Below are 10,301 nucleotides of genomic sequence, written 5' to 3' on the forward strand. Positions count from 1 at the left end.
GTTAAACAGAGAGTGAGAATGATAATCTTGTCAATTCACACTCGTGGCGGGTTGCCTGCGGGCAAAATGACTTAACAGCTAAAACCAATTTCTCTCCCATAACCTCAGGGCAGGGAAAATATAACAGATATAAAAGCACATAAGTGATTTTTTATGCCTTCTCTCTACCTGTGAAACACTCTTAGTGCCATGAAGCAGCCATTTCCTTGTATTTGTTAAACTCTACAGCAGTCACAGTGACACATAACCAGGTACTGTGTCCCCGTATGGCACCCTAACCTACTTTATTTCAATCTTGAATCATCCCTGTCCCGAAGAAAGTCAAGCTCCCCTTCCTTTTAGCTCAGGCCAGTGGCACTGACCTCAGTTTTAATGAAAGTGCTTGCAGCTCTTTGTGTTTCTCTGCATCTTATCAAACATGCAGCACAACCTCACTCCTTGACCACCTTGCTTTTGACCTCCAGGGTGAAGTGCCTGCTGCATCAACATGGGCCTGCATTAGACATAATTTGTCTGAAGAATCCTGTAACATCAATGCCTCTGCCGTCTGGATATTGTATGTATTGTATGAATATACAGTAGCTGTGAATTGAGCACCATCATCCTCAAAGTGCTCTGTGGGCAAATTTCCCAGCTGAACATTGCTTCATAAATCTGCTGCTGGATATTATTAGATTTTCTGTACCAACCATGACCCCAGCTGTCTTTGCCGTATCATAGAGAGAGATGTGCACACTCTCCCACCTCTCTATTTCCCATAGACCAATGACTGAACCCCTTGTTGTCTTTTCTGATGCATCAACAACACATGAATGAATTACATCATCAATTCGACTGCATTTACTATTTTATTATTTGGTGTTTTATCAGCTTTATTCTGAGGATTTCATTCATTATTGTAATGAGCGTGTCTGTGTTTCAGTCAACATATAAAGCACTCATTGTGACTTTCTGAGCCTATGGGCAGAACAGTACACCAAGAACAGTGCAGAAGAGAGAAATGTAAAGTAAGGAATGGCATCATTTTATATCTATGACCAAGAGAAGGGCAAAAAACCTTCCACTGATGCATTCCAAGCACATTTACTTGTCAGAAGTGATTAAAAGGTTTCAGCCTATCCCATACTTGTGATGTACTTTCCCCCTACCCTCAGGAAACCTGAACCACATACATTAGCTAAATGGTCCCCTGTGAGCCAGAGAGCAGTCAGAGATCCTCGGGCAGATTCTTCTAACTGTTCCTCAGTCCCTGCTTAAGATTAGAGGGGAGCGGACATTTGCTGTCAGGGCGACCCAACTCTCAAACACTCAATCTGGGAATGTTTCGCCTGCAGGCTCAGTATTTGAAATCATCTTACTTTTATTTAGAAAATGTCATTCCCTTTGTGCTTTTAAATTGTTTATTTTTTAATTTAATACAGTGGTAGAATTTACCTAAATACATTTACTCAGAAAGTTGCCTCAGCTCTTTTTCTGCAACGTTATCAGCTGCATTATTACAATTTTTCGTTGGATGTTATTTCTTATCTTTCTGACTATAAATCACCACCACGATCAGGAATGCGATTCAGTTTTGCACGTTATATGTACAGTTTTAGTTCCCGGATGTTTTAATAATAACCTTGGTGGCGGTAGTTAAACATTTCACCACTCAGTGGCGCAACAACTCCATGTACAAGAAAAAAAAAGAAAAACAAATCAAAACAGATGGATTCAGTTCTGTCACGAACTCCTCTCAATCCGCACTCGTCTCTCTCTTTCTCAGTTTCCGTGTGTCTGTCTCCGTCCTTCTGATCCATAATCGCCACTCTGTGTGTCTCCATCAACATCCATCACTCTTTATGGAGTTTCGCAGTCAGGGGCGCAGAACAAAGAGATTGAGAGAAAGAGGAAAAGGCAGCCTTCCAGTCAGGGGCAGGAAGAGGGCTACTCAGCACTCTATTTCCAAATGACCTCCCAGATAGAAAGAATGTGTCCCTGTCCACGCATTTTCAATTTCCAGTCTCAGGGTATTAACCAGACACCTTTAGCTTACCAGCGGGGAGACCTTGCTGATCTTCTCACTTTATTTGAATAAATTGACCTTTCACGGATCCAGTGAGAAATATAGTTTGAGAAACATATCTGAACCAAACTGTTATGATCAGATACAGATAATATTCAGTTGTTCAATCTGGATAAACAGGTTGGAAAATGACCATAGACACAAGTGTTGTGATACTATTTAAAATTACTTTAGCTAAAACAAAACTGCATATGTCATAAATACACAGCGTAGCGTGCACTGCGCTTTCTTGCACAGCAGCAGCATGAAACACATGAAACACCAAGAAATTAAAGAACAACAAAGTTAAAGGTGCTACATGAAAGCTCCAGCCAGCAGCTGTGAGCTTATAAATTGGTCTATGTATATGGTGCTCGACTACAAAGGCTCAATATGTGCCTGACTTCTGCAGAACCCTGATTAAAGCTTGGGCGGTAGAGCACCGGTTAGTCACACCAGCAGGGAAACAGTGATCCCGAGAATGTGGGAGTTTCAGGTGCAGTGACACTGAAAGCTGTTTGAACTCATTTGCTATGTGTCGTATCACATTAGGTCAGCAACCACACATCACAATGTCGCATAGGTGGGTGTGTGTCACAATATCAGAAAGTCATCATGTCAGCCACACGAGTTACTGACTTGTTGGGAAAGTTTACCAATCACAACTGAGGCAGCTTGTTTTCAGTCAGTGGATATTTTAACAGGACAACACCAGGCACTAAACTGTAATCGACAGTGTTGCAGGCATCAAACTCAACATTTATATTCATAAAATATCTTTGCAGATAAATAAGTAAATTAAGTCAATTATTTGAGTGTTTTCAAATGTGGTTGAGTTGTTCCACAGATATCCACTTAATAGAAGTTAAACGTTGAGGGAAATAATGCTTCCTAGGCGCTTTTTAGCCCAGGACCGGATCATTGTGTCCAGGATTTGGGGAACACAGGCTTCCTGCAAAATACAGAAAGTCCTGCCAAGTGTACAGGTGCATTAAAGAATCTCTGTGTAACAAGCACACTCCAGAGATAAGGCTGAAAATCATTGGAGTAGTCCTTTAGGCAAGACAGCTTGTATCAGTCAAGCTGTTCTGAGCCAAACATTGGAGGCTGTGGTCGTAGGCCACTGAGCAGCAGCTCTCATCTTTGAGTGAGTGTAACTTTGCGAGTTTGATGCAGGGGTGTAGCTGGAAAAAAAAAAAAAAAGCAAGCGTGTTCACTCAACCTTTTCTGGGTCAATAACACTAAAAAAGCCACCAGCCACCTCTCATCTCAATCAAAAGTACTGCATTAGTTATTTAGAGCGGGCATAAAAAGAAAATAACTTGCCTCATTTAAATGCTAATTTGTCTTCAGCTGAAGATTCAGTACAATAGCAACAGGTTGGCAGAATATGGAATATATTGTGTGAGAGCTCGTAGATCAGACACAAAGACAGTTTTCCAACCACGTCCCCTCGTAAAAAATCTTTTATTTCTTCATGCACCTTTTTGTGGCCCAGCATCGCTGCATAAATACACAGGAGCCGGTGGTCCGCACTGCTGCCGAGACTGAAAATCATTACCGATGCTTCTTTTTTTTCAATCACACCTTCTCCGTCTGTGGTGATACTGTTTCGTGTTAAAGACCACCCCATCCGAGGCTGGCTCTGGCAGTCCGTAACTGTATTTTTAACACGAAGCTGTAGAGCAACAGGTATGCTTGTAAAAAAGTCAGTGTCTTTCCCTCCTGATTTCATTCTGTCCATCACCTAGCTTGCTTCTTTCCTTGATGTCATTGATCTTCAGTACTTTTCCACTTATTTTTTTTTGCACCAAATCTTATGTAATTTGTCTTTCCATCCTCTCTTTCTGTTCCTTCTTTTCCTTCAGTCATCCTACTGTTTGTTCTTTGCTTCCTTCCTTCCTTCCTTCCTTCCTTTTCATTATTCCTTCCGGCCTTCTTTTCTTCCTTCTCTCCTTTTCAGTGCTGACATGTTTTTGTTCACAATCCCTACACAACTTCCACCCTTGTGCACTCTCCTCCTCCCTCCATCCTTCCTCCTTTCTTCTCCTCTCTTGCCTTGCTGTATTATTTCCCTTCGATACGCACAGTGAGGACTTCTCGCCAACTCTCTGACGCTGCCACTCTTCCAGTCTCCCACACTTTCTTTCCTTTCTTTTTAATTTCGCCCATCGCTCCCTCTTTGTCTCGCTCTCTCGCTGTCTATCTGAATCTTTAACCTCTTTCAATCTGTCTCTCTGTGTCATCCTCTGCGTCTGTCACTATTTCTCTTTCTCTGTCACTGTCCGTCTGTCTCGCTCCATCTTTTTCATTCTCGCTGTTGCTCTGCAGCCATCCTCGCTCAGTCTCTTTTGTGATTGAGTGGGTTGAGAAGTTAGTTGGATACCCTTCTTCTGTCCTCCAAGGTTAACCACACACACACACACAAACACAAACACACACACACACACACACACACACACACACAAACACAAACACACACTAGACTTTGGGTGTATATCACCACGTTGGCTCCTGTGGGCATTTTTGCTTTTTCTGCCATTTGACATGCTTGACTTCATCGGTGAAGAGCATATGCTTTTCCATATTAATCCTTGTGTGTGGTTGTGCAGGTGTGTTTACATGTTTGCATGGGTATACATGTGTGTGTGTGTGTGTGTGTGTGTGTGAGATTGTGGACTGTATGCATTTTCATTATGCAGGGTTGACAAGCCAATGACCCAGTTTTTAATTGGTGGGGATTCACCTGTGACACAAGGTCATTGACTGGTAATATGTCACTTATCTGTCACACCGATGAGAGCGTGATCCAGAGAGAGAGAAGGGGTGGGGGGGGGGGGGGGATACGGTAGAGGATGGACATAGGCTCATTTGACTTGTCAGCTATCTAACCTAGTAGTGATCCCAGAAGTCAAACCCCATAGAAGCACAAGATGAATTCAAAGCACCAGTAAACTCACTTTCTTATTCTCTTTGTCTTTATCGTATTCTTATTTTTGATATTCTCTCTTCCTCCCTCTTTTTTTGTCCACGTGTCCACCCAGGTTAAGAGGGTGGTTTAATAGGTTGAGGAGATTATGACTGGGAGGAGGCCATGATGCGGGTTTTAATTTCATGGCTACTTATTAACACAACTTCAGGTAAACGGTATGAACCAAAATCATTTTTTCATTTTTTTAAAATATTTTTTTAAATTTAATATTGAACAGACAGAGACAAAGAAAGACAGTAAGAAGAAAAACTATGAAACTATGAAATCACGACTTTACTGTAATATTAGACTTAGTCTTTGATAATGATAGTACAGAATTCAGGAATTGAACCATCTCAGGCTTCATAAAGTTACCTCTTTCAAGCAAAGTGGTGTTTTATAGATGAGAAAACACCAGATCACGTGGCGAGAACCTAGCTGATTCATTTAGAAACTGTGTTTCAATGAAGGAAACTGAAACTGCATTAGCATATCTTGTGCACAAAAGTAGAAGGAGGGAGCATACAGTGTTGCAAGTCATTGTGTGTTTTGCCAGGGGCTCAGTGAAAATAGCTAATTCTGACACTCAGTGATTTGCTCGGTGGCTAAGCCAGAGCTGTCACACGAAGGCTGGAAACCTGTGATTTTCTTTATTTTCCGTCTGCATCTGTCTTCCTCTTATTCCAGCAATAAATCGTCTGATCCCACTGGCCAGTTGACTCAGTTTGATAGAAAGCTGATGCATCATCTGTCCAAAAGTGACGAGTGGAAATAGAGATTTGAAGATCGTTCCATCCAGGTCACTGTCATCCCACTGTCTGCCCCTCAAAGGTCGACATGTCAAGTATTGACCGCCCAGATGACTGCATATGATTTCATTTCTGTTTGTTATAAATTTAGTTGACTGGTGGTATTTAAATTTAGGTGGCGGTACTGTACCAATTAGAAATAAGAAAAGGAAATAGAACCAGATGGTGCTTTCCATCACACGTTTGTAGCGCAAACATGCATTAAAACAAATGGATGGATAAAAACTTCCATCGATTGTTTATTTCATATCATTATTTTCTATCTTTCTCTATCTTTGTTTTTTGATGATGCTGCTCTCGCGCTCTGCTGGGCTATCGCTCAGACGGGACCTCAACACTTTCACAGGCTGCTGGCCTCCATACTGGCTCTATGTGTGTAAGAGTGAAGCTTTGATTGTTTCTGTCTTCTTCTGTCCCCCTATTCCACCCTTCGCTTCCTCCTCCATCTCGCCACCTGCCTCCTCCTCAACCTGTTTCCTGTTGCTCTTGCACTCTCGTCACCTTATTCCTCAGGATCTCACCCTACATTCTCTCCTTCCTCCTTCTTTCCTCTCATCCTCCTCTCCCAATCTGTTCATCTACCAAATGTTTGTCGATTGGGATGCAGTGCCTCTCGTCGCCGTGGCGACGCTGAGACGGCTCATGGAGGGAAAGGTGCAACGGAGGGCCGAGGGGACAGATGCACCGAGCAAGAGATAGCGGAAGAGAGACGGAGAGACATCTGATGTTCTCTTGCTGGGGCAGCCATGAGTGTAGTTACAATCTGTAAACACACACACACACACACACACACACACACACACGTGCGCACACTTACACATGCACAGTTGGGAAATGAACACAAGGGAAATCTGTACCCTCTCAAACAGAGAAAATTAACACAACAGGAAATTGGTTCCCGCTTTCTGCGCAAATGTGACAGTACGTCCCTTGATAAATGATATATAAATGATATGTGCAATTTAGATGGAGGGAGAGAAACAAACTTCAAGTTCACAACAGCGACAGACATTTTGGGGAAATGTGCTGACCAATCAGAGACTTGCTGTTATTTCATGGTGACTATTACCTGAAGAGGTGTGCAGAGCCTGCTGACTACATTTAGGGTGCAGACAGTAGTGATCGTTCATTTAACCATCCACCAAAATGTCAAACCATACAGCTAAACTCTAACAAACACACACACACGTTCACCTATTTTTAAAGAATGTTTCTTTTTTACTCTTGCGCGGCCATGACACACTCTTCAGGCAACCGGGCGAGCCGCGAGATCAAACGCCATGGCAATGAGGGGCTTCTGTGATCACTGCGGATACGTTCAGACAGCCGACCACTTTGTAGTGTTCGTTTTGCATGTAGTCTATTCGTGTGTGTGTGTGTGTTGGTGTGTGTGTGTTGGTGTGTGTAGCTACCAGGTCATTTTAACTGCACAGGAATCTGAGGAAAATATAAAGTGTGTGTGTTTGTGTGGTTTTTTTTTTTGTGTTTTTTTTGTGTGTCCACATGTGTCAACGTCTGCGGTTGAGTGTCTCCCCGGGCCCTTTTCTGATAGACCACTACTGGGTGTTGTGGAGATGAAAGGGATGCTGGGAACTCATCTCATGCTATGAATCCTGGGTAAGTAGCGTGTGATGTGAGTACATCCTCATCACTCGGAGAAAGGAGGCTTTCATCCCTTATCTGTTCCCTCTATCAGTATCCCGTCTTTCTGTCTCCTCTCCTCGTCCTCGCTCCGTTTCTTTCTTCTCCCCCTCATCTGCAGTTTCTCCTGTTCTGTTTTTCCTGTGGTCTTTTTCCAGTTCTCAATTTTTTCTCCTCATTTCATACTTATTTACTTCTCTTTTTTTTATTCAGCTCTCCTTTCCTTTACTTTGTTCTGTTTTGCTTTGCTTTCCACTCAGATGTATTAATTCTGCTTCCTTCTTCTCATCTTTACTGTTTCATTTATTTTTTCCTTTTTCTCTTCTTCAGTTTATCTTTTTCTTTTGTCTTCTATATTTTCCTTTGCTTGCATCTCACATTTCTTTCTTTATGTTGGTTTCAACCTTTCTTTTCTTCTCTAGGCTTAGTCCTCTTTCCTTTCCTTTCCTTTCCTTTCCTTTCCTTTCCTTTCCTTTCCTTTCCTTTCCTTTCCTTTCCTTTCCTTTCCTTTCTCCTTACCTTTTATTTTTTTTCACATTCTTCTCCTCTCCTCTCCTGTGAACATAAAATGATCAAAGTGCCTATTCCAGCCATGACAGTTTAATTTTACCAGGGCACACATGTCTACTCATATGCACACACACACACACACACACACACTTTTCAAAGGCTGTACGTATGGCCACTGAGTCTACATTAATGTAAGACTTGCCTTTTTTTATGCCTCTGCTAAAACAAGTTGGCTCAAGTTTCAAATCTTCCTCTCATATGATTATTCTTGTAAAGATTCGTTTGACTTTGACCTTTTTCAGAATTCGCAGACAAAACCCAGATGAAAACTTAATTCACAAAATAGTCCCCAAGTTATTTCCTTGATTCCTTTTTTCCATCTACTGGAGTTCTGCTGGGAAGGAGATGGTTATGCAACACAAGATTTATGGTTACTGACAAAACGTGGAGAAATTTTACTAGAGGCAGCCATGAAAGTAATTGGTTGTTGATAAAACACAGTTGAGAGATTGGCACAAACCATGTAATCAATCACTTATCCGGTCACGATTTTCAAGTGTAAGTTATTTTGAACCAGGAGAGACGAGCTTCGGTGATTCTCAGGAGCTCGCTGACACCTGTGGGGCAACCGTTGTTTGGGTTATTATGCAAATTATTTTCTCAATTAATTGATTAAACTTTCTGGTTATAAAACATCTGCATGTGAAAGAACTCCCAGCTCATCAGAAGGTAAGAACATAAACATAAAACATAAAAAACCAGGAAGCAGGAAATGGCTACCATTTTTTCAAAATAATTTGCTGCTGGAAGGACACAGTTTTGTGGATTGACTATGTTATTAAATAGATTTGCTCATCATTTAAGGTCCAAACTGAACCATAGGGGCAATGATATATGATTTTTCTAGACACATTTGACAAAAGCATGTGGGCAGACTTATAATTGAACATTTTGTCCACAAGAACCATTAGAACTGACAGTAAATGGCCAGCAACAGACTCAATGACCCAGGATGAGCCTGCGCTCTAATCGACATTGTCACTTAGAGGCTAATAAAAGGTACGTATCTCTTACAAACAAAGCATTTTCGGTGTCATATATTTCTATTGTATTGGTTTGTCCAGTCTTTTTTGGAACACTAGGTTTCTCCATGGATGGACGTGTCCTTATTTTAACACATTGAACACTAATGGCCAATTTTAAAATCAATTTACTGCCAAAATACGCTTTAATTTTTCTGAAAGACTGTCGTCATCACTTACATAATAGACCCCAGAGGAAAATAATTTGTATGGATTCATATGCCAACAACACTCCAGGACTATAAAATTATGGGTATAGTACAGGTTGTAGTGTCCCTTTACATTTTATGAATTGTTGAAAAAGACATGAGGTATAGTCTACTCTATGTGTGTGTGGGTGTGTGTTTGTATATATACACCCTAATGGTCATCATCATTTGTACTATAGCCCTGAACTGACATGAATTTGACTTGTATTTTGCAGCTCTTAAAAAGGGGAAAACAAGAAAATTCAATATAACAAAAGAAATGTGGAATGAATTGTTTAATCTTTAATCAGTTCTTTAATCAGAACCTATTTTAAAATGACCTTTTATTATGTTGCATCAATATAAACAGTAACCTGCTTAGAAATAAGGAAAAATCATCCTTGTAGCAGCAGATTTTTCCTGAGAAGTTATTTTTGGTGTAATTTCAGGGATCATGCTGACTGTCAGTACACCCAGTGGTACACAGCAAGTGGGAACTGTAAATGATAACTTTACAAAATATAAACAAGTTATAAGAAATAGCCTCAATGTGTATCCATGGCAACATAATAGGCTATTATTAGCTCTGTCTATGTAGCTGTGCCATTGACATTAAATATAACTGTATCCAAAATACAATATAGAGAAAAACAAACAAACTAACAAACAAAAACGACTTTTAAGATGACTGGATGGACGCTATAGCCGCAGATTGGGCTACATTTCCTCAATGAGATCTGAAAATCTGCTAGTTCATCCAAGTTGGCTGGAAGAAGGTGGAAAATGGAGAAACCATATATGATAGAGGGCAAGTTGAGTGATGTTTGCAGCATTGAACATAAACTGTGAATCTAAACTTTGGAGAGCTGGAGTTATACAGGGGTCAACTACAAAGAGGATGAATGGACATAGTTAAGTGAGAGAGGTGGATAATCAGGCAAAATGCTAAGGCTGTCACCTGTGGTGAATAGTGAAGGGGGAATGGTCTTCAGTTAGCGGTGGAGTAAACACATTTTCTTTCCTTCTTTGCTTAGTCTGCCACTTTCCTAGTGGAAT

This window comes from Anabas testudineus, chromosome 11, assembly GCF_900324465.2.
Source record: "Anabas testudineus chromosome 11, fAnaTes1.2, whole genome shotgun sequence".
In the NCBI taxonomy this organism is placed as follows: domain Eukaryota; kingdom Metazoa; phylum Chordata; class Actinopteri; order Anabantiformes; family Anabantidae; genus Anabas; species Anabas testudineus.